Source organism: Peromyscus maniculatus, chromosome 3 (assembly GCF_049852395.1).
Source record: "Peromyscus maniculatus bairdii isolate BWxNUB_F1_BW_parent chromosome 3, HU_Pman_BW_mat_3.1, whole genome shotgun sequence".
NCBI classification, from domain to species: domain Eukaryota; kingdom Metazoa; phylum Chordata; class Mammalia; order Rodentia; family Cricetidae; genus Peromyscus; species Peromyscus maniculatus.
Window position 1 is genome coordinate 72,701,922 of NC_134854.1, and position 25,875 is coordinate 72,727,796.

A 25,875-nucleotide genomic window follows, 5' to 3' on the forward strand; every position below is an offset into this window, starting at 1 on the left:
GGACAGGCGATCAGCAGCAGTGTTTGTGTGATGTGCAGCTTCATTCCTGGTTCCTGAAAGGCCTGGGAAACAGCTGGGTAATGAACGTGTACAAAATCTTGACAACACATTTCACATTTCCACAGGCTTGACTTCCTGAGACTTTCTTTCATGTGTGGTGGGTTATTTGATTTTGTGCAGGGGTTTCTTTGTGTCGGAGAATTTAGGATTTAATAAATACTTCAGTTTATTAAAGGACTTTAAAACCTTAATAAAGCGCTATGCTTATTTATAAGTCACTTGGGTGGAGGAGGAAGGAAGAACTATGGAGAGTCTCTCTCTAGCACAGGTTAAAATATGCATCCTTTCTGAGCCCGGGAGACTTCACACAGGGCTGTTCTTTGTGTTATTGGGTGGCCTTTAATATCTTTGAAATATGGCATAATTAGGAGCCTGAACCCTACTCTAATGTCTACAGCAGCACTTTGTCAAACTGGGTTTGGGATCATATACAAACTCTGACACTAGAGGGAGTGCATAATGTATGACGGAGAGGCAAGCACCCAGCCGATAAATCCACAGTAGAACTGCAGAGGAGGGAGACAGGCCTGCCTTATGCTCTCCTCCAGCCCCCACCTTTGCCAGCCAAAAAAAAGAAAAAAATCAAACAAATCACCGAAGGTTTCTTCCCCTTTGAGCTCTGGTTTCAGTCAGTGGGCTGTTTAAAGAACTCCAAAAAGAGTGCTTTATTTTTAGAGCCTCTCTGCTGTTTTCTAGTCAGATATTTTCTTAAATGTATTGTTTCCTATTTCCCACATACTTGATGGCAAAAATTAAAATTATGCTTTGCCGCTTCACTCCGACTTGGCTGAGATGCTAAGCGTACAGCAATGTCACTTAGAAAGGAGAGCACACAGTGTTTGCTCTCTGGCAGAGGTAGTCTGGTCTACTGAGAGTTGGGGGAGCCCAGCATTCAGCCTTCTCCCTCCTTCCCTCTCGGAAGATGCTGCTGAGTGCTTAACAGCTAAGGCCAAGCAATTAGCAAGTCACATCCAAGGCATTTTCATTTCCTAATGTCAAAAGTTTCCCATGCTCTAACAAAATGGAATGCTTAATGCCTGCAGATATGTAAATGCCTGTGAATACAACCGAGCTGTTATACACAAAGGGACCGCACACCGGCGGATGACTGCTGCATCCTCAGACTCCTCTGGTCCTGACAAACGTGCCATGGCCGCACTGTTTCTCTGTAACCTTTTTGTGTATGCACTCTGCATTCCACAATTATCTTAAACCCATCCTGTGCTCACATAAATCTTTTAGCTACCGGTAAATTGTCTCTTTAATGGAAATTAAAATTAGAAAAATTAAAAAGCAGGCTCATTATGAAAAAATCCTGGACTTTATCCAGGAAAGTGAAATGACCCATACAAATGACACATCCCAAACCACATTCCTCATTTCCGAAAGACTCATACCACATTCCAGACGCTGGCATATTTGTGCAGGCTAACATGACAGAGAGACTTCCAGTTAATGAATTATAGTTCCCCATAATGTCTTGGAAAGTTCAACTTGTTTTTCAGACAGTGGCACGTCTTTATTTAATTTTTGGCCTAATGGTTTTTGTCAATAATAAAAATAATAATAGTAATAGTAATAATAATAATAACAACAGCAATGAAGCACTCCATGAGAAATCCTATGCTGATGCTATGGTATCTATCTGAGGGCTCACTCTGTTCACTTGATGCAACAGTTTCTGGTCAGTCAGCAAATGTCATATGTCACGGATTTGAACTGTGCCCTTTGGATGGACCCCAAATATTTGCCTGTGTGCAAACCCATGGTGCTGGAACAGACAGGCAGTGCAGGTCTTGGCTTCTCAATTTGAGATATGCATGTGAAGTTTTTGCATGTTTTCCAGAACCATCTTTGAACTCCCCAAAGAGGGTTTCCTGTGTTTCTTCTTCACTGTTCAGTGTGGTTTGAATGCACTCATGAGCCCAGAAGCATCACTTTCTGAGTCAACCACTCACTGTCCCCACTTTTTACACTGCGACCCCTCCTACCCACCACCACCTTCCAAGAGCCCTTCCCCTTCCTATTGTCTCTTTTTATCGACAAATTGCATTTATAATTTTCCAATTGTGTATCACTTAAATAAATCTTCCTTAAGCATCCAACTGACGTGTTTTCATCTGTGAACATTGGTTAGATATCTTGAATTGAGGTTAAATTAATCTTATATTTCACTAAAATTGGATGAAGCACGGTGTGGTGGCTTATTCCTGTAGTCCCAGCACTCCAGAAACAGAGGCAGGAGGACCTCCAATTTCAGTTAACCTGGGTTAGCCAGTGAGACCCCATCTCAAAACACAACAAAGCAGACTAAAACAGGCTGAGTGAGATCGCTCAGGGGATTGAAGTGTTTGCCACCAAGTCTGGCGGCCTGAGTTCTAGCCTTGAAACCCACAGGAAAGAAGGAGAGAACTGATTCCCCAAAGTTAGCTTCTGGACTAGTTTCCGTGGTCCCAGGAGCCGCCATGTAAGCTTCCAGATGAAGAAAGCCACCAACAGCTCTACCCAACTCTGATGATTATGAACCACAACAATGGCAAGCATGGCAAGATAAGCCTAAGGGTGCAATAGGGACATGCCTACCCTGGCACTGTCAACGGTTCTCTAATCAAACTTAAGACCCACTCAGGAAGAGGAGAAACCACACTTGTACTAGAAACCTAGCCAATTCTCCAGGGCTAGAGAAGTCATGGATCTTGGAGGAAAGCCTACCACCACCACTTTACCAAAGCAGCATAATCCCTGCTACATTCTAAATATTTGTCCTTATACCCATAGTAGGCGTGGTCTTCATGCCACATCAAGGAAACCTCTCTTTGCCGCAGACAGAGGCCATTACAGAAAAGCACAACCAATCAAATGCAGAGCTGTGGAACCCAGTCCCATGGAAACATCTACAAAACAACTCTGGAACCTAAAGGTCAGGGATCATTTCAGAAGGGAGGAAAGACTGTAAGAGCCAAAGGATCAGAGAGTTTACTGGGAGATTGAGTCTCCTAGGAGTATCAGAAGCTACACCCATAAAGTCTCACCGACATGACTGCCTAACCATGAGCCGGACAAAGATGACACCAACAGACATCCTAAGGTGGATAGGATGGGGGTGGGGAGGAGTCCGTGGGCCCTCATTCCTACACAACAAACTAAGAAATGCTGAGAACAGGAGAAACACCAATTGTTTATCCAGTACCAAATGGTCAGCCCTGGAACTATACACAGACATAACATTATGCAGACTGAGCGGGTTGTATTTAGGATTCTCTGTGAGTGTACATATACATATATGCATGTAACCACAACTAATGAAAACAGAGGCCATGAATTTGAAAGAGCACAAGGAGGGGTATATGGGAGGACTTGGAGGGAGGAGAGAGAAGGGGGAAATGATGTAATTATAATCTCAATAATAAGATAAATAAGTTTAAAAAAATGAAATACAAGTTATTCCTAAAGAAATAAACAGACTAATTTTTCTTCAAAGAAAATGTTGTCCTCTGCTCCCCACATGCATGCCAGCTAAGTCTTGCACAGAAACATATGTACACAAATATTAAAATCTTTTAATTGAAACCAAGGGAAAGTAAATCTACAAATACAAGAAAAATACTTTTTTATTTAATACATTCTCACTTAGAAGCAGTGTTATCAGGTAGGAATCCAAGATGGTGAGGAAAGAGTCCATGTATATGAAAGCACAATTTTAATTGACAGATAATAACTATAAGTTCTTGTGGGGTACAGTGTGATGTTTTGGCACATTGTACATTGTATAATCATCAAATCATCAGTCTCAGTTTACCCATCATTCCATCTGTCACTTCCTGGTGATGAACTTTTTGGAACTGTAAGGGCTCTTTGCCATAGTTCACCTGAGCACGCCTCCCCTTCCGTCATGGTGATCTTGACTCACCGGCTTCCCTCATCCTCCACAGCTCCTGGAAATCACCATACTGTTCTCTGCTGCCATTGAGCTTAGCTTTGTTCCCGTGGGTGTTTCCCTGAACGTCAGGATCCGGAGCCATCCACGCTGCTGCGGTTCCGGGGAGTCTCTTCACTCCCCGGCTCCTTCCCTTCGCCCTGTGCAAGGGGTTCTTGTTGTTATTCTTAGTTGGACACAATATCACGTGTACATCTCTCTCTCTCTCTCTCTCTCTCTCTCTCTCTCTCTCTCTCTCTCTCTCTCTCTCTCGTGAGCACATACACACTTTGTCTTCAGCAATATTTAAAGATACTTTATTCTCATTTTTACTCTTTACAAAAATTATCTTGCAACTTTGTTGTGTTCTATTCCTGATTGCCCTTTAGATTAAACACTAAACTTATTTATATAGCATTTATTACAATTTTTAACTCTATAATTTTTACATTTATACAGAAATTTTCTACATCTTAGTACTATGGTTTTGTATACCTACATGCAGAATTCAAGACATTTTTTTAGCTCCCAAGAAAATTTTATGACTAGGTATAAGCTAGTTCACATTAATTCAACCACAGAAATCTAGTTTACACACAGAGAGAGAATGAAATATCCATCATGGTTTGATCTTACATGCCCAGATCTCAGGTTATATTCAAAAGCTACTCATTAAGAACTAGATATGCCCCAACTAGTAAACATTCCATACTAAATCCACTTGTAGGAAATGGTTGAGATTTTAGAGAAACGATGCTGTTTTCAAATCAAATCTGCCTTGTAAATAACCTCTTGCCTTCCCTAGGTGTGTAAATATCCATGTGCCTTCCCTAGGTGTGTAAATATACCATGTGCCTTCCCTAGGTGTGTAAATATACCATGTGTCTTCCCTAGGTGTGTAAATATACCATGTGCCTTCCCTAGGTGTGTAACTATACCATGTGTCTTCCCTAGGTGTGTAAATATACCATGTGCCTTCCCTAGGTGTGTAAATATACCATGTGCCTTCCCTAGGTGTGTAAATATACCATGTGTCTTCCCTAGGTGTGTTAATATACCATGTGTCTTACCTAGGTGTGTAACTATACCATGTGTCTTACCTAGGTGTGTAACTATACCATGTGTCTTACCTAGGTGTGTAAATATCCATGTGTCTTCCCTAGGTGTGTAAATATACCATGTGCCTTCCCTAGGTGTGTAAATATACCATGTGTCTTCCCTAGGTGTGTAAATATCCATGTGTCTTCCCTAGGTGTGTGACTATACCATGTGTCTTCCCTAGGTGTGTAAATATACCATGTGTCTTCCCTAGGTGTGTAAATATCCATGTGTCTTCCCTAGGTGTGTAAATATCCATGTGTCTTCACTAGGTGTGTAAATATACCATGTGTCTTCCCTAGGTGTGTAAATATCCATGTGTCTTCCCTAGGTGTGTAAATATCCATGTGTCTTACCTAGGTGTGTAAATATACCATGTGTCTTCCCTAGGTGTGTAAATATCCATGTGTCTTCACTAGGTGTGTAAATATCCATGTGTCTTCACTAGGTGTGTAAATATACCATGTGTCTTCCCTAGGTGTGCAACTATACCATGTGTCTTACCTAGGTGTGTAAATATACCATGTGTCTTCCCTAGGTGTGTAAATATACCATGAGTCTTACCTAGGTGTGCAACTATACCATGTGTCTTCCCTAGGTGTGTGAATATACCATGTGTCTTCCCTAGGTGTGTAACTATGCCATGTGTCTTCCCTAGGTGTGTAACTATACCATGTGTCTTACCTAGGAGTGTAACTATGCCATGCATCTTACCTAGGTGTATAAGGAAAAAGATTGAAAGAGTCACAATGCGTTGTTTTGCTCATGAAGTTTTCATCAGCCATGGTGAAGGAAGGCTTTTATTGACACACAAGGATGTTTACAACATACCAGAGTGCAAAAACAAGGAACAAAACACAGTCTGTGCTTCCTTAGAGGAAAAGATGTACAAAGTGATGGATGCTGGAGGGATGCAGATGTGTTTATCACTTTATTTCTGTTAGGGAAAACACTTTAAAGTATTTTTTTTTAAATCAGGCATTATAAAAGCCACTATTTTCCAGAAAATTGGCATACCAGCCATTTTTGTCTTCTTTCTAGGCTGTCACACTACTTTGCAAAGTTCAATTAATAATAATAATGTTAATAATAATAATAATATATACTTCACTTTCTCTACTTTACTCTTGGGTACTTTGATAATGAAATGAGGATCATTGTTTCTCACATACAGTACATAGGTATTAGTCGTTCACAGTTTTATTTAGGAGTTTACATAAGGCTAAAAGACTAATAGGTAGTATGATATTCCCTTTAAGTAAGGTTTCTCCCAGTGCGTCTCAGCCTGGCAGCCCATAGGAGCCCCCAAGAAATGGAGATTATAAACTTGTCATGATCCCATCCCATAAAAAGGAGCTTGAAAAATAACCAGCTAAATGAGGACTGTGCATGTTGGTGGGTGTTTTGTTTATTTTACATTCTCTGGAGGATTCTAATATGTCTCTCAGCATGAAAACCATTAGCTTCAAATTTCTTGGTCATTGCTTATGATAAGATTCACCAGAAAATATAACATGACTATATTCAATATTTTATTCCTCTCTGAACTTCTCAAATCATACCTAATTTATAATCATGGACTCATATGGCTCAAAGAGACCTCAGCTCTGCTCTGATTAGCAAATGTATTGAAGCAATGACCAAGAAATCTGAGCTTCTACTTCCTAATAAGGACTCTGTTGAGTCCTAAGGTAGAGAAGGACAGCAAATAATACCACAGGAGATCCTTGCTCAAGTGTCTATGGCCTTATTTCATCTTTACTTCCCTACAGCCCCATCTCCAAATACAGTAGTGGATTAAGTCTCTATTCTCTTTAAGATATTATTATTGGTGTGTGTGTGTGTGTGTGTGTGTGTGTGTGTGTGTGTGTGTGTGTGTGTGTGCACATAAAGACTAGAAGAGTAGCTGGGTGTCCTCCATCACTCTCCTTCTGTTCCTCTGAGGCAGGGTCTCTTCTTGAACCTGAGGCCTATGGAAGCCAGCAAGCCCTGAAACCTACCTATTTCTGCTTCACCTTGGAGCTGGGTTTACACGCTTTGGGGGGAAATGTCTGAGTTGGTATGTGAATTCAAGGATCCAAAATCTTGTTCTCACAATTGTCCTCATAAGGAGCAAGTAGCCTTACCCCAGGCCCGTTTCTGGCCTCTTGCTATTGCAGAATGAGTTTTGTTTTTGTTTTTCTAAACAGGGTCTCACCGTGTGACTCTGACTGTCCTAGAACTCACAGAGATCTGCTTGCCTCTGCCTCCCAAGTGCAGGAATTAAAGGCATGTGCCACTATTCTCAGGCACACAGTGAGTTTTGGTGGAGACATTCAAACCTGGCATGGGACTTTCCCTTCAGGATCATGTCTTTGATTACCTGAGGGAGGCCAGGGGGCAGAGACTGTGCAGTGTGGTGGGAAGACTCTAAGGAAGAGCTAGCTGACTACCTGGAGGAGAGGCTCACGTGATGTCCACTCAGCCCAATCACCATGGCCGTAAAGTGGCTGACCCAAGATCACACAAGCCAGAATAGAATCTTCATATCCAACACTGAATTTACTCGAACCTCGAAGGACCTGATGAAGTCAGACAGACGGCCTGATTCAAGGGTGCAGAAAAGACCCTTCCTTCCAGAACATTCTTTCTGTAACACACTGGGAAGTGAAATAAGCCTGCTCCTTTCCATCTTCCCCTGGGAGGCAGCCCTCTCCGCTGGGTGACCTGGCAGAAGCTGTCAGATGAGAGACCTTAGGAAATTTGCAAATCAAATGGTTCATTATGTATGACACTGCACTTGCAAATAGGATTAGGTTGGTTGTGTATTATAAACAGCATTTGAAGAGACCCCCTCAAGGCCAGCTGGGCTGAAATCTCGCTTTTAAAGTACAGGTTACTGAACCCATAAACCGATGAAGCCTCAGGGCCAGAGCTCCCGCCCAGTGCAACTGTGGGGAGCTAGAATTCTGCTCAGGGATGCTGCCCTGGCATCTTCCCATCAAGATTTTTCCATTTAAACACAAGCATCACAGGTGCCTTCCCTCTGGGCAGCTCAGAGGAGATGCTGCCCCCTGACACAGCCGTGACCTGACATGGCTACCCTCCAGGCCAGGAAGACAACTGCGTTCCCGGAGGACTGGAGGCAAAGTGAGAAAGCAGCTTCAAGAAATAACTGAAGGCCTTGACAGCTGCTGACACGTCTGTCAGCTTTGCTACCCATCTTTCTGGATAAACTTCTGCCCTCATCTCATCTTTTAACCTTCGGTCTCTGGAAATCCCAACTAGTTTTTAAGTAACTAGACAGTCTCGCGTCGGACCTTGGAGGTCACATTAAAGACTCAAGGGAGGCGGTGTTAGTGCACCCCAGTCCAGGCTGGATCGTGTGACTGATTCCCAGTTTGCAGCTGCGTGTTTTGTCTCATCACAGTTCTCCTTGGAGGCTGGTGTGGGAAGACATCTCTGTGAGACAGCGTCTCCTGAGCTGTTTTGTCCCATTGTCCTCAAGCATCTCTTTCTGAAACACAGCCCAGTAAAGCCTAAGTGAGGGAAGCAATTGGAAAGGGCTACATGGAATTTGACTCTGTATTAGAATATTTCATTGCTTTCGGGTGTTGTGATGGGAACTGGCACCTTCAGGCTGGTGTGGCTATGGAGCAGAGCACAGAATGGTGACAAGGATGTCATTAATGCTGTTTTCCCACATAAAGCTCTTGGCAAAGTTGCTTCAGGTAATAAAGAAGCATCCCTTATGATTTGCATATTAAATGTGAGGGACCAAGGTTGTTTATTTTCATAATCAGGGTAGACATGGCCGTTAAATGTCTTTAGGTCCTGCTTATTGATTTTAGAATATTGTCCTTGTCTTCACAAGTGATCGGAGGTACATGTCACTCTTTCTACCACGTAATGTTGGCAGTCTGCTCCATTCCATTCCAGTCTTTTTTCCCTGTTATTAAAATATACTCACTCCTCTCATCCACCTAACAGATAGGGAGAGATTTTACCCAGTAGAATAAATATTTTAATTCAAATTCTATAGACTTCATTGCATGGCTGCCTCAGAAAAACGTACTTAGGGAAGGGGAGCTAAGCAACCCAAGGCTTTGAATTCCCGATGGTTCCCAACTCCTTGGAAACTCATTCATAAAAAGAGGTATCCTTCAATAACAGTAAAAGCTTCCTGAGTCTTTGGCTTGCTGAGTCTATTTCAGGTTTTCTGCTAGGAATTTCTAGCATTAGACTAGGGTGTGGCCTTCAACCTCATACTTAAAATTTTTAAGGCCCCTTGTGCTTCAGAAGCGTGGTCATTTCTCTGAGGCTTGAGAAGGCTGACTCTTCATGGCCTCAACAGCCATTTGCAAAGCAGTAACCCACACAGCTTAAACAAGGCTAAGAATGTAAATTGCTGTGTGAGGAATTGCAGGTAATTATATGGAGGAAGTCCCATGGGGAAAGTGTGCTGGGACAGTCTAACCAAAGACACTTGGCATCTCCATTACTGGAAGAGTTTTAAAATTATCACCCAAACCCACTAATCAAAGTTTAGTTCAATCACTGTGACCACTGGAAGAACATAAGGGTCTTAGGTTGTCTCCCCTGCCCTTTGGAAATTTCCAATAAGATCTTGATGTGTTATCCACACTTTTGACAAGACCTTGAGTTAAATAATCCAAGAACAAAACCATAATGAACCATAATTCTTTGTAGAACTGTGAACCAGGCCACATGCAATGCCTTTTATCTTTATTAAACCAGAAATTTTAAAGAAATCATTTATTGAAGCTACCTGACCCAGAAGTGTGCCCATTTGAAATCTTCGGACCATAACATCAGCACCTTTCACATTAAGCCTGAGATGAATTGATATTTAAATTGTTTTAAAGCCCTCCCATAGCCATCTCTAGATTCAGATTTTTGGACAAGGCTTTTCAGCTGGATATAGTCTTACAAAATGACAGATGATGAATTCTGTGTTCAGTGCACCAGGCATTGATGACCAGTTCTGAATCCATGTTACACCGGTCACCACGACTTCATCAGCCTAAAATCTAAGGCCATGTTATGCTGAGCTGATATACAGACATAGAAACAGAAGCCACCCAACGCTCAGTGCAGCCCTCCTCACGTGGTACAAGATACTAGATTATTAACGTAACCACTTTCCCTGTTGAGAGAGCCTGCCTCACCCTCAGCCTGGCCATGGGATTTGGATGATGGAAATCCCACCTGAATCCACAGCTTTCAGACCATTCCCAAGCTTCTCCGTGATGCACAGGGAAGCACACCACTGGACGGAACTAATTAACAGTGGGACACTGATGTAAATGCCCATTCATCACTCCCAGGGAGGGACCTGGGACAACCCTAGTTCCTGAGTCTTGGAGCATTGATTTGTATTTTGGATTCCAGGAGCACCGTGGTTTTCTAATAACCTACTCTTGAGAAACTTTCAAAATTACTTACATTGGTCACCTTTCTATTATTTTCCAACCTCTTTGGCTTTCTCACATCTGTCTTGACTCATCTTGCTTGAGAGGACCGGGAGAAGAATCCTCATTCTGATTAAGGGCAGAAGAAAAGGCCAAAAATCCAAGCGGCAGCATCAAATGTCAGATATCAGCAGTGAGATCTCATAGCGAAGGAAAGGCCACAGGTTCAGAAAAAACGTGTGTTTGCTGCTATGACAAAATAACCCGAAACTGTGTGCTTTATAGAGAAAATGAAGTTTATTTAGTTCACCATTCCTGTGGTACAAGAACATGGTTCTAGTGTGTGCTCTGCTTTTGGGGAGAGCCTCAGGTGGGGGGCCCACTAGACAGCAACATGGGTAAGAGTGGGAGTGCGCACTTGCAGAAGAGGCAAGTCAGCAGGGATAAACTTGCTTTGCAACAACCTGCTCTTGGGGTAGCTAATTCCATCCTTCCAGTTCCTGCTCACACCTATGAGACCTGATCCAATCTTGAGAGGCCTAACTCTTGAAAGGCTAGAGACCCCATGCCCTAATTGTTTCTCAGATGTCCTTAAATGTAAACTACTTCTACATTCAAACCCAAAGGACAGGGGAAGGCCTCAGAACTAAGCCTGAGCAGCACAGGAGTCTGGAGTTCTGCTCGTTTTGAGGTGTCATCTACAGTGTGGGTCAGGCCTGGTGCCTGCTCCTCATGCATCATGTGCTCAGAAGTCACCTGAGACGCTGGTAAAATGCAGATTCTGCCTCACCAGGTGAGGAGTGGGACCCAAGCGTCCCATTTCTAAGCATCTCTCAAGTAATGGAAAACACGGGGTTCTGGACCACTGACGTAGCAAAGATGTGAACAGCCCTGCAGGCTGGATCATGCAGCAGCAATAAAATAAGTAACGGGAACAAAGGAGCAATAACGTGTCATAAGGATTACAAACAATAACAGAAGAGCTCTCCTCTTCAGGTGGTTATAGAAAACCACAGGATTTCCTAGGCTAGGGAGATAGCTCAACGGGCAAACTCTGCATGAGCACAAGACCTGAGTTCAAATCCCCGGAACCCATTAAAGCCAGACCTGGTAGAGTACCTCTGTCATCCTCCTGCTCCTGTGGCAAGGTGAGGAGCAGAGGCAGAAAAAGCCCCAGGAGCTTGTGGGCCAGTGAGCCTGACAGACACGGTGGTGAACCAGAGCCTCCCTCTTAAGCTGGAAGGTGAGGGCTGACAGCAAGGCTGTCCTCTGACCTCTACACATACTGTGGCATACATGTGTGCATACACACACATATCACAAACACGCAAACACACATACATACCTATTGCATACACATACATATCACATACACACATCTATTGCATACACACATTACATACATATCACATATGCACATTACATACAGAAACATAATGCAGCACACATGTATACACATCACACACAGAAACACACTTATCCTACACATAGGAATATCACACACACGTATACATACACATCTCACACACACATGTCACACGCATATAGTTTCATACACACATATACATATATACCTATCATACACATGCACATCACACATGCATATCACACATGCATATCACACATGCACATATACATTGTGCACACATACATATCATACTCATTTACATACATACATATCACATACATGCACATCACATACACATATATACACATACATACCACATGCATACACACGTAAGCATACATGCATATCACATACATACACAAAGACTTTAAAACAGACAATGGTGGGCTATCAAGGTGATGGGATTTCCAGAGTGAGAGCGCTAAGCTCTACACACAGAATCCATGACTTATGTTGTACTTGTTTCTCTTTGGAGCTAAAGGTGATGCTGGGTGATGGTGTGAACACACCATTGGTGTGAACTGGAGCCCAGCCTTCCGTCGGCCAGGCAGGTGGAGCTCAAGAGCAGAGTGCCCAAACTGAGAACATATCACAACTGCCGCACTCTGAGCACACAGCTGTTGTGTGAAAATTAGACTTATGCTGTCCATTTAAGAGACAAGGTGCAAGCTGTCCTCTGCTTTCCATTTCAGCTGACTAAATAATCTGCATATCTTACATATGTGTTTATAGATATGTAGGTGTCTGTATTATACATACATAGCTGGAATACATCCAGCTATAATCTTTTTGAATTTTTTATTTTATATGTGTGGGTGTTTTGCCTTTGTGTGTGTCTATCACATACACGCACTGTCAGTGGGGGCCAGAAGGTCCCCCAGACCGGAGTCACAGATGCTTTTGAGCCACGTGTGAATGCTGGGACTCCAACCCGGGTCCTCGTCTCAACCACTGAGCCATCTCTCCCTCCCCCCTAGTTCTACGCTTGAAAGAGAAGGGCGAGCCCACTGTAACCGCCGGGGGTGTTCCAGGGCGGTTGCTGCAAGCCTTCCTGCGACGAGTAACTGCGAAGGGGGTGGAGTGCGTCTGGCTCATTTCCAGCCTCACTTCTCCCAAGGCTGTGGAATAGAGTGGCGCAGTTTCCAGTCTGAGAACCCTGCTTTGTGTCTCAAGGGCACCGCCGAGGCGACACTCTTGTAGCCGTGCAATCTAAGGAAGCTCACAGCCTGGCTGGTTTCAGTCCGCTGCAAAGCCAGGTGCCAGGAAGAGCATGGCGGGTGCTGTGTTGACAGCGTCATGCGAAGCATGTCTTTAACACATGCATTCCTCGGCTTCTCTACTGCAGAAACCGCTGATTTAAGATGGCAGACTGCACGTATGGCTCTGTCCCCTCCCTGCATCTCACTGTGATAGTGTCCTGCATAGTTCTGAGCAGACAGCGTGCAAACCTGGGCAAGGCTTGAAAAAACGACTCTTGGAGTATTTACCACTCTAGATGGGTTCAGGGCTACAGTAAGCAAAGTACGGGCTGGAAGTTGCCAAGAGCAACAAGAACAGAGTGGAAGAGGGTGACTGGACGGTGAGCTGTAGTCTGGCATGGTCTGTTCAGGTAGGGACATACCAGCCAACACCTCTTCCTGCAGACAAAACTAGCCCTGAAAAAGACAGGAGGAAACTTAGATGAGAATGTGATTGGTGTTTTAAAGAAATAGAACTTAGGTCATTGTGAGTATCATGAGGTAGGGGGCGAGTGAGGTGGGGTTGAGTGCAGAAGAAAGATCATGAATACCGGGCCTAAGGCCTAATCAGCAGCTTGTAACTAAAGGCAATGGTGTAGGCCTGTGCTTTAGGTAAGTGGGGACCTGGTCAAGTAAGCGATGCCTATGGTAAGAAGTTTGGATTTCATTCATGCTGAGAAATCTTTGGAACATCTGAATCAAGGCTTGCAATAACATAGTTGGTCTTTTAAAAGTGTGTTCTGTGTAGAAAGAACCCCAGATCGTGGATGTAGCTCCTGCACACTCAGCGGGGTGGGACAGAAGTCCCTGTACCCTCAGAGAAGGCTGCACATCAGAGTCCCTTCCAAAGAGCACAAGAAAATAGGAGAAACGAACTTCCGAGGCTAGGCGCATGCGCACTCTGTCCCAGCCAGGGCTTGATGGAGAACATTCTACCTCTTAAGTTTTCCAAGTTCACCCTTTAAGGGGACCACACCCATCAGAGTTGAGGAACATCTGGCCAGAACTCCTCAAGGTCGTCAACAGTAAAGGAAGTTTGAGAAAGTTAAGCAGCCAAAGCAACCTGGGAACCACGATGGGTGTTACTTGGGATCCTGAGACAGCGGGAGATGCTGGACAAGCAAAGGCGGTATGGAGCCCAGGCTTCAGTTACTGACACAGCACTAAGCTGTCACAGTACTGGTGACAACGGTGTCCTGCTGCGGTAAAACATTAGGACCAGAGGGGTCCGGGTGTGAAACAAAAAAACTTCTCATAAATGTCTGAATGTCTAAAATTAAAAGTATATTTAAAAAAAAAAAAAAGAATGTTATGGCTTCTGTGTCAAAACCGAACTCTAGGGAACAAAAGCAAAAGTTATTCTAATTCCACATCTTACAAGTCCTTGAAAACCAGGTGTAGCAGGATTCTTAAAAGTTCTTATTAATAAGATCAAACCCGAGGCCAGTTATTGGGGTCAATGCTGGTAGATCAGAGAGACAGAACAAGCCACAGCTAACCTCACCTGGTCAACTTCTCAGCTGGTCTTGTTTCCTCCGACTGGAAGGTTCTGTGTCCTCATCCCAATGGGTCTCAGCTGAACTGCTGCTGGAAAGCCTGAAGCTTAACCAGCCACATGCTAACCAGCCAAAATGCTTCTAGTTTCTGGTCCTCACGCCTTATATACCTTTCTGCTTTCTACCATCACTCCCTAGGATTAAAGGCTTGCTTCCTGGGATTAAAGGCGTGAGTCACCATGCCTGGCTGTTTCCAATGTGGCCTTGAACTCAGAGATCCCAGATGGATTTCTGCCTTTGGAATGCTAGGATTAAAGGCGTATGCTATCACTGCCTAACTAGTGGCTTTTCTGTTCTCTGACCCCAGATAAGTTTATTAAGGTACACGATATTTTGGGGAACACAATACCACCACAACCAGGATTCTCTAAATTATAAAAAGAGAGAGGACAGAAAGCTTCATAATTAAACTCCCGGTTCAGTTTGGTAGCACCACAGTCTTATGTAACCTGCTCCACCTCAGGCTAATTGGGACGTTGTTCCCAACAGAAATGAATGACTACAGAGCAGACACTTCTGAATTCTATTATTGACACTTCAGACTGAGTCCCAGCTTCACTTTGAATCACATTAAAGTAAAGCCTGCCAGTCAACACCCTCCCTTATACCATGGCAAGACTTCATCTTTAAAAATGAATGACTAGCCTGAATTATGAGTTGTCTCTGAAAGCTTCAATGTGGAGGAAAGAGATAAAAAGTAAACAAAAAAGCAAAGGGAAAAATATAGCACCAAAGAATAGTAAGTCAAAAGTGATCGAAGATTGAAATGGAAAACACCATGTTGAGAGAGTCCTGAGAGAATACTGCACCATTAAGACAGGTTGAAAGCCAGTCGTGGGAGCTCATTCCCTGCCAACCCAGCACCCAGGAGCCTGAGGCAGGAGTTGTGCTGCAAGTTCAGGGCCAGACAGGGCTAGCCTATCTCCAAATGAGTAGAATAAACAATACAGACAACACAATAGAATGCTGTGGAAAAGAAATAGAAAAAAACAAAAACAAAGAACACTTAGACATGAAAATAAAATCATAAAATCACTGAAATTAAAGAGAAATGAAAGTTATCTTTAGAATTAGAGTTACCCTCAGAAAGAAAGGTGAAAAGGGGATAGAGCACATAAAATTGCTAAATAAAAGCTATGAGATGTTAGTCTAAGAGACCAGACTAATAAGAGGACAGAAGAAGGGGGGAAGGAAGAATTCTTGAGAAATGCAAAAGAACTTCTAAGGCCGAAGAATGAGAGCACTCACATTAGTCTACCAGATGCTCAGCTCAAGCAATACGAAAGCTCACAGAGAATTGTGAAGTCCCAGAACACTGAATTTAAAGGTCAGACCCAAGAGTTTTGCAAAGCCATGTGCAAAGACAAAGTCATAACAGCATCAGGTTATCTTATGGAAAGACAGTGGACACTCAGAACTGGTCTTGAGTGTCTTCAAGTGCTCATCCCTGAATAGAACATGATGTCAACCCCTGCCCAAGGCTCAGAGAGCATCATTGAGAAGGAGAGAGTCAAAGGAGGTGGGGGTGTTCTCTGAACTGCTGTCATGGCATGACCTCTCAGGACTCAGCTCATGGACTCTCAGGAGCTCGTCACTTCCCCAAGATCTACCCAAGATGCAGTTTAACATCCCAAGATAGAGAGGGGAGGAGATTTCAATATTCCACCCCTAGTTGAGGAGTTGTTGGCAGTTGATGGCTGCGGGAGTGGGGGTGGTGGTGGGGTGGCCTCTAGTAGGTTACCCAGGCCCCACTGGATGGTCCACAGTGATGCCCATATGGGCAGCACTAACTAAACTCAGACTGTGTGTGTGTGTGTGTGTGTGTGTGTGTGTGTGTGTGTGTGTGTGTGTGTGTGTGTGTCAAGAAATTGAGGGGTGCAATGGGGGTATCTTGGGGAGGTAGAGGGAAATGAATGGTATGGATATGATTAAAATACATTATATACATGTATAGAATTTTCAAAGAATAAATAAAAATCATTTTTGAGGACAAGGACAAAGTCTTTAAACTTTGGGCAAAAGTAATTTTCATCTACAATTTTATACCTAACGAAGCTATGAGCCAGGTTTGGAGGCAAAGTAAGAAAACATTTAAACATACAAAGACTTGAGTCTTCTGATACTACTTATCTCAGAAAATTAATTAAGGATGTACTCCAGTACAAAAGTAATCAAGAGATAAACAGAGACAGATGAACCCCACTGAGACCGCCATGGCCTTCATAACAGAGCAAGAAATAGACATCGGAATAAATGTATATAATTATAGGAGGGCAGGAGAATTTGATCCCAGAACCCAATATTAGATTGGGTTGCCAATCCCTACACCATTCCTACAAAGGATTACAAGGGAAAAACCCTGCAGGAACTAGCTCTAAAAGACTTATGTTCCTCCTCCTCCTCCTTCTTAGGTGTTTGTTTGTTTGTTTGTTTGTTTGTTTGTTTGTTTGTTTGTTTGTTTGAAGACAGGGGCTCTGGTAACCTAAGCTGGCCTCAAAGCTGCCCAGTAACTACATGTTGGGCTCCCAACTCTCCTGCCTCTTCTGAGTGCTAGGATCATAAACATGTTCCTGGCCCAGGATTCCTTACTTCCCTAGGTCCAGAAGTCACTGAACTTTGAACTTCTGTGAGAAACAAAGGAGTTTTAAGACGGAGTGGAGATAGGGGTAGGTGAGTGTTAGAGCCATTTACGGGGCTGTGTATCCTTATTTTCATGGGTTTCTGTGGTGGTTTGGATGAGAATGGCCCCGTAAGCTCATATATTTAAACGCTTGGCTTCCAGCTGGTGGAGCTGTCTGGGCAGGATTAAGCAGTGAGGCCTTGTTGAAGGAGATGTGTCACTGGGTGGGCTGGGAGGTTTCAGAAAGACTGCCACCACTTGCTGTTATCTCTGTCTCTTGCTTCTGGGTCTGGATTTGATATATTGGAATAGAAAGAGTGAATGACTGAATGCTATACTTTGGATGTGCAATTTCTCCCAAAGGCCCGTGTGCTAAAGGCTCCATCTCCACGCCACAGATTCGCTGGGAGATGGTGGAACCAACACTATAAAGCCTGTGATGCGTCTTAAAAAGATGTCGTCTTCTTGATATCCACATGGCAGTCTTCCGCTCTCAACTCCTCCCGTTGGCTCTGCTCACCTTCAGTCTATACTTTTCACTGACTTTTCCCATTTCCAAACCATGTTTGACAAAGACAAAATGTTTAGAACCCTCTCTCTACATCACTTCCCTTCTCCCTACTGGCCCAGAACTCTCTTTTCCTTCCAAGCTTGGCCTGAAAACGCAGACTCTGGTCTTCTCTATGCAGCTGGTTGTCTTGAATACTCTGGTCACTTCTTCACCATCAGTGTCCAGCTCCTCCTCCTCATGTGCTCTCATGAAAGCTGCCAGACTTTCAAATTGCAGAATCTGAAGGGCGGCCCTGGAGTGTTTGTGCCGCAAGCTTCAGGGTCCTCGGTAGGAGCCTTCCTTCCATTCATTCACTGTTCTGAGAGTACCCAATGTTTTCCCTCTGGGAATAATCATGGTCTCTCAGATGGGCCCCGATCCTGCCTATGGAGTTTGACAGGTAACCTGTCTCTCCCAGATCCGCTCCTGTGAACTTGTCAGCTCGCTTGCTCATCTAGTTACAAATCACAGGGACTTGGGCACCATTTAGAAGATAGGGATTCAAGCAGCTCTAGGATGAGGGTTCTCTTCTCTAGAAACTACTTCCCCTCACAGCCTCCACCCACAGGCAGGTCTGGAAAGCTCAGTTGTACCAGGAGACCCAGACCACTGCCCACAGCTGGTAGAATCAGGGCTGGAGATCAGACCCAGGCGGGAGTAACTAAGTTCCTCTCCTGAGATTCTGGCCATAATAGGGTTAAGCCTCAGGCAAGGCAAGCTCAAAGGGTAAGCAAAATTGTGAATATGGTAATGAAGTAAAGCGTCCAGGATTAAGAGTTAGGAGCCACATTTCTAGAACAGTGTCAAGCTGGCATCTCAGCTGCTCACCTGGGTCACCTTGAGGAAGGCACATTAACTTTTCCTCATACTTTATTTGAGCGAACTTAATTGTATTTCTGTTTCAGGCTCTTAGCAAGTACTTACAGCTAATGAGACCCGGAGTTAGCACTTTGGAGGTTTCATAATGGTCTCCATCTTGGTGATTCAAAGATATATCTTAAGGTAAAACCTGAGAGGGGAAGGCATCTACTAGACAGGCTTGGTGCAAGGATCTTTCTTCTGGGCTACATAGGGAAGCTGAGGCAGAGGGATTGCCAGCTCAAAACCAGTCTTAATTAGACCTGCTCTCAAAATGAAAGAAATTAAGATGGCTGAGGTTCTACCTGAGTGGTCCTGTTGTGCCCGTGTAGTGAGACCCCCAAGCAAGACCACCACAGAGCCAATATCCGATGCAAAACACACAGGGGTTTGTTAATAACAAGCAAGCCCAGGCTTGGTCTGTGTCGAACACTCAAGACACAGTGGGTGGAGGAGGACGGCCCTGAGCTCTCAGGGTGAGGTTTTTTTGTTTGTTTGTTTGTTTTTTGTTTTTTTGGTTTTTCGAGACAGGGTTTTTCTGTATAGCTTTGCGCCTTTCCTGGAACTCACTTGGTAGCCCAGGCTGGCCTCGAACTCACAGAGATCCGCCTGCCTCTGCCTCCCGAGTGCTGGGATTAAAGGTGTGCGCCACCACCGCCCGGCAAGGGTGAGGGGTTTTTAAAGGGGAAAAACCGGAAGCAGGATGGTACAAGCCTTTGCATCATATGATTGATTGGGTGAGGGTGTGTAACCTTTGGATTTAGTGGTTGGGGATTACAGTTACCATTTTTGGGCCTGGACAAGTCCCAGGCTCTGTCCTTGAGCTGCCATGGAGGCTGGCTGGCCTTGCACGTTCACATTGACCCATGCACATAGCTCTAAGTTGGGGAGGGGTCCCAGACAGTAAACAACTGGCTGAACCTTGAGCAGTCAGAGTACGTACAGAAAGGGAGCTACTGCAAAGACTATGTCTTTTGTTCATGGCCCTCCCAGAAACTGCTTGCTCAAGTCTGGGGAAACTGAAATTGAGGCCTGATCTCTGAGAGAAGACTGACAGCCTGTTATGGTGTCTGTCCTTTCAGTACAGGGGTTACTCAGTGTGAGTATGTAAGGTCCCAAACCCCAGGAACAAGAGAGGAGGAGAGCAGGACAGGAGAGGGACAAACTGCCAATAAAATAAAATTCTGTGGAAATCGCAGGCCTGAGAGCCTGTGCTGAGATCTCAGGATGGGTTGAAAAGTCATTTTTTTTTCATCCATTAAATGGGGCATTACTGATGTTTTGCAGACAGTGCTGTAAATGGTGAAATGTGAAGAATAATTAATAATCATAAGTAATCATAGCAAGTGCTTTTATGTTTGCCATGTTCCAGGCCCTGTCCTGAGCACTTTATCTTTCTGACTTGGACTCTTTGTACCACAACACAAGGTGGGCGCGGTTTCCAACCATCTCCCTCTGCAAGCGGACAGACGGGCTGGGAAAGTAAGTTCTCCACGGCTACCCTGCCAATTGGTGAGAGACCTTGGCTGACGATCCCAGCAGTTTCTGGAATCTCTGCTCACAACTCTTGACCAAATTCTCTCACACCCTGCCATCCCACCCAAGTCAATTCACACTTAGGGTGAATGTTTGCAGTGATTTGAGCCTGGAGCCAGGACCACCGCTTTGGAAACACAGACCTTCCTCATAGTCTGGAGGAATCTTTCCTAATATGATAAACTGTTTAAAAACGGAAACCTATGTTAACAGCGGTGGAGAAGCTCTTACAAGAGTGAAGATAAAATGTGTGTGTGTGTGTGTGTGTGTGTGTGTGTGTGTGTGCAAGACAAATATGAGGACAAAAATTCATAGCTATAAGAGATTGTTATATATACTATATATTCATCACTATATCTGAAATAGCATTTATTCCATCCTTGAAACAGAAATATATATATATATATAACATATATTGATTATACACACACACATTATATAAATATATATACATATATATAAAATTTCCCAGCGATCTACATCTATAAATAGACACAGTATGAAAATACATACACTAAGAGACAACCAGGGGTATCTTCAAGATCAGTTAATGTGGAATCAATGAGAGCATGGGTTAAACTGATATGAACTGCTAAGATTTGGTCATTCAAGTGACCATTTCTGTCTTATGGAAAGATCCAGATATATTTTGGATAGATCTGGAGGGAGGCTCTGCTTTGTCTGCTGCTCTCTGGTCATGTGGACTGCACTGCTGTGTTGAAGTGGCTGGGGCTCTCACCATCACCACCTCCAGGAAGCAAGCAGCAACGGACAGCCCGTCCTGCGAAGGACTAGACCTGGTCTCGGACGCCGCTCTGTTCAGTCTATTGCTACAGTTGCGCGGCCACACCTGGGACCAAGGGATGATGGGAAATGAATGTACTTCCTGGCTGAATGGCTGGGCCCAGGCCAAGCCAAGAAGATTCGAGGAGACAGCAAGGGGGTTTATTCTGAACTCCTAATGTTAAAAATAAGGATCATTTCTCCTCTTTGGTTCTGTAAAGAACAGATTAAGATCGGGATGAGACCCAATGGCAAAGCAGACCAGACAAATTCAAATGGCCTGGCAAAGTGCAGGGCTTGGGTTTTCCTTTCTTGGAGACTATCTCTGACTACATCTTTCCTTTCGGGGCTTTTGTCTGCCACTGGCTTCCTCCTCTCTGTTTCCCGAATTGCTGGTCCCACTTCCCAGGGCTCTCCAGCCATCTGGAAGGAGGGAGGAGTATCAGGCAGCTCTAGAAGAAAGCTTTAGAACTTTCCATGGGTTCTGGTCGGTCTGGAAAGAAGTACCCATCGCTTTCCTTTATCTCCTCAGAGCAGATCACTCTGGTCCCACTGGCATTTCTTACCACAAGCTCCTTCATTCCCTAACTTAATTTTATTTCCCTCTTTTTTTTCCCCATGGCTCCACGCAATCTTTTGCGCAGTCTCTCCTTCCTTCATCCATTCTTTCTCCTCACCGACTCATTCGTGATCCACTTTCCCACGGCTGTGGTTGCCCTGATTAATTTTATTAATATGCCTCTCCATTTCCTCATTTCCTTGCCCACAAAATGAACATCTCTGAGTAGCCACGTAAGAGTCTCTCCTGCTCATCACTGTGCTCTTCATCTCATCTGTTACCCTCCCTATGCCTTGCCCATCCCTCATGTCTGTCTGCCCGTTACCCGGCATGCTGTGGGTTGCCTGCTTTCTGATCCCTGCTACTAATCCTCTTGACTCTTTTCTGTACTTTCATTTCGTCCTTTCTGCACCCATAGTATGGAGCATGAATTCTTCCACAGCTACATCTTCCATTCTAATATCCATCCTAAGAGTATAATTGTCCAGTAATGCCATGGGCTTTTTTTTTTTTTTTTAAGAATTGAGTGAAAATTTATTTATCCAAAGAAATACGTGTTTCAAGAGAAATACTGTAGATGAGTCTAAGCACTAATTCCCAGACACTGGTTATAATATTTAACCATCTTATACAAAAATGTCTCCAGAGATCCATACAAAAAAATGTGTGTGTGTGTGTGTGTGTGTGTGTGTGCGCGCGCGCACGCGCGCGCGCAAAATAGCTCAAATTTATCATAAAATAGAGCATTTCTAAGGGTTGAGGGAGAACACTGTGTCAACCCACTGTTCAAGCATTTAAGTATTGTTTCTAAAGTCACCAGAACAGATAGCTTTTCCGGAGAGGCCGCTTCCTGTCCACATGATTGACAGACCTACTTGGATTGCCTTTTCCAGGAAGGAACAAAGGGATGTTCTTGTTCTTAACCAGACAGTCTCCAGCTAGATAGCACTCTTTTGAGGGTTGAAACAACAGCTATGAATGCCTTTCCAGGCAGTTCAGAATATTATGTCTTCACTCATAGCCAGAGATGTAACCCAGACCCTATTCATTTTACCGGTAACCAGGGCCCTATAGTTTCAGTTTCTGGTTCTCCATGCCACAGAATATGGGGGAGGGTCCATTCCCAATGACCTTCAAGCCTATTAATATCTAGCTAGCTACCTAATTCTTTCCCTTGAGAGTTGAGGCCTTAAAATTGACTCAGGGGATGGGTCTCAAGTGGTTCCAACTACTTACACCTGAGATGGAGTGTAGAAGGATTTAAGGTCCCCACTGTTGCTGACTTTCAGGCCTTGAGAGCAAATCAAGAGACCTAAGATGTATATGGAGTTAGATTGCCACAGGCTCATCTGAGAGTGAGCGGACTGTGAGAGAAGAGAGAAGGAAGGCGGCAGTTGGACGCAGCAAGCTCGAAGACTAATAGGACCATTTCCAAGATTATAATAGGTCCAAGCAGTCTCACCCACAAAACTCACAAGATCCAGTTGCAAAGCTCTTTTGATAAATATCCCATGGGTCATAGATTTGACCCAAAGCCTGGGTGAGAGCGCTTAGAGTTGCACAGTGGTGTTCAGTAACATACAATTTACAAGGTCTGTTGAGCTGTGGTAACCCTAAAGCTGGAGTCTTGAACAAAAGGACTTTTAATTTATCAAAAACCTTCTGTTCCTGTTCCCAAGCAAGGAGAACTTGGTCATTATGGCTCTTTAAGGACTTATGTAAGGCTTAGCTGTAAGGCCAGAACCAGGAATTCAAAGTCAACAGAAACCCGTTAGCCCTGAAAAAACTTAAGAAGGTTTCCAATGAGGGGAATTGGAAGGGCCTGGATGGCTTGGATAGAATCAAAATAAAGAGCTGTGGACCCTAGAGTTAAGGTGAATCCAAACATAATACCTTTCAGGATAATAATTGGGCCTTGTGCTTAGAGACTCTGGGTTCTTTGTCAGCTAGGAAATGCAAAGCTCCTAACAGGTGGTTAGGAGCTTTCTTTATGGAAGGAGATGATCTGTGTGTTCTGAGACCATTCTAACCATGTACAGTTAAGCAATCCAGGTTGCTATATAGGACCTGTATGAAATTTGGGGGCTACCTCTGAAGACCTGGAGAACAAAGGCTCAAGTGAGTCATCTATTCCAAATTTGTACATCAGTCCATTACAAAATGAAACTGAGACTCGGGTGCTGAAAGGATATAAAAGAAGACATCTTTAAGATCTAGAATGGGGGGTGGGAAAATGGGGGTGGGCTTTAACTGGGGAAGGGAAAGTAATACAGGGGGAGAGGGAAGAGGAAGGGATAACTAACACTGATGATGTCTGAAAAAGCCATAGGGAAACGTATTAGTTTATGTTTACTTAAAATATATATACAATATATACATGAACCCTAAGAGAGAGCTAACTACTGCCTCTTTCCTAAGCCTGTAGTTCCTAACTATATCCTAATCCCTATCCTTACACTTACAGGGAAGTGTAGCTCCCATCTCTCACCAAAGGGGCTTCTTTTTGCCCCAAATGGAGACCATTACGTTCACAAAATGCAGAGAACAACGGACTATGGGGTGCCAAACCCCAATTAATACGTATCCAACCAAACCCCTACACCAGAGGTCAAGGGCACCTCATAGAAGAGGGGGCAGAATGCAGGAGTCAGAGAACCAGGATGCCTGGTGCAAGATGGCGTCTTTTAAATATGACATGGAAGGCTGCACCCAGGAAATCTCCAGACCTGCATAAAGACAACACCAGCCAACAGGACATGCAAACGTAAGTGGAGGAAATCTCACAAGGGGCATCTATAGATGAAGAGCTACAGGCAATGAATGGCTGAGGAGAAGGGAGAGGCAGTCTTCCCCAGGGATGAGCCTCTGACAGGTTATCCAATTACAAGCGGTCATCCCTAATCACATACACATGCAAACAACACTAATGTGTGTGTGTGCTTGTGTGTGTGTGTATGTATGTATGTAGACAAAACAATGGTAATTAAAGAAGAGGTCAATAATTTGAAAGGGAGTTGGGGGATACATGATGTAAATACAGTATGAGATTCTAAAGAAAAGTAATTAACAAAGCCAAACAGCATGATGTATTTGTTTTATTCTCTACACAATTAATAAATAGATTGATTAATTAATTAATTAGAAAATGAACCATTTTTAAAAGTGGAAAAGAAAATATTTAGGACATGAAACATGAAGTATTCGAGGAAATTTGGGTTGACAAAGTATGGGGTTAGGGACTTCCAGATCTACAGGAATAACACATTCATTTATTGCATGACGGTCTTACAGCATCTGGCAGTCTCTCTGAGTCTTTTTTATGACTAGCACTGAGCATTACAGTGTGTCTAACATAGGGTTAAAAGCCCATAATGTAGAAATTCACTGATTAGGAGTTGAAATCCTGCTTGGGCTGTAAGCCAGGGAAAATATTATTTATGGTTAGGGAAGGCATGAGAGGCCTTTAATCTGATTCTGGCTTTCCCTTACAAACCATATTCACAAAAAAAATGTCTAACCTTGCGGATTCCACCAGAGTCTGATAACCCACCCACATAGCTAATCATGTTTTTGAGATTACTGTTGGGTACCTCTGAAAATGCATGTTACTCTCAGATGTGGACAGTGTACCACCATAAAAGAATATCAAGATGATACACATGGAAGAAAGCCGACGTGGATGATCAAAGCTTCTTTGAGCACTGGCCGCACATTTTGAATGGAGCCACAGCATCCTAAAATGACCTGAGCAAAGGAACCAGCACTCCTGTATACACTGCAGCCACACACACACACACACAAACACACACACACACACACACACACACACACACACACACACACACACACACCTACCTTCCTTCCTGGTGCCTGTTACATCAGCCTCCTTGCGTTTATTCCGAGCTTCTTTGCTTTACCTACCTTCGTGTTGCTTGGGTTTTCTACCTAAGTTCATTGGTTTTGCTTTCTATTTTACAGAGAATGAAAAAAAAAAATAATCTGTGTGTTTAAAAATAGATGAGAAAGTTCAAGTTGTAAAAGGAGAAATAAGATTAAAAGAGATGTAGCCGGGCGGTGGTGGCACACGCCTTTAATCCCAGCACTCGGGAGGCAGAGGCAGGCGGATCTCTGTGAGTTCGAGGCCAGCCTGGGCTACCAAGTGAGTTCCAGGAAAAGCGCAAAGCTACATAGAGAAACCCTGTCTCGAAAAACCAAAAAAAAAAAAAAAAAAAAAAAGATGTCCATGTGCTTCCCCTGCCCGCCTTTGAACCTACGGTTTCTG